This window comes from Solanum pennellii, chromosome 4 (assembly GCF_001406875.1).
Source record: "Solanum pennellii chromosome 4, SPENNV200".
Lineage (NCBI taxonomy): Eukaryota > Viridiplantae > Streptophyta > Magnoliopsida > Solanales > Solanaceae > Solanum > Solanum pennellii.
In genome coordinates, this window is record NC_028640.1 from 2,146,315 (window position 1) to 2,146,546 (window position 232).

The following is a 232-nucleotide window of genomic DNA, read 5'->3' on the forward strand; positions in this document are numbered from 1 at the left end:
ACGATTTTCGTGTGCTATAGCAAACCATTTTTTGGGTGATCCGGATTCCGACGTCAAAAATGCCAAAATTTTTTGTGGACGTCCGTCAAGACCTTGCTATGCATCCGGTTGGCTCTCACGGCCCTTCCGACCCATTTTGAGGGTCAAACGAGCCCCGGAGCGAGCATACCCCTCATTTCGACGATTTTCGTGTGCTATTGCAAGCCATTTTTTGGGTGATCCGGATTCCGAC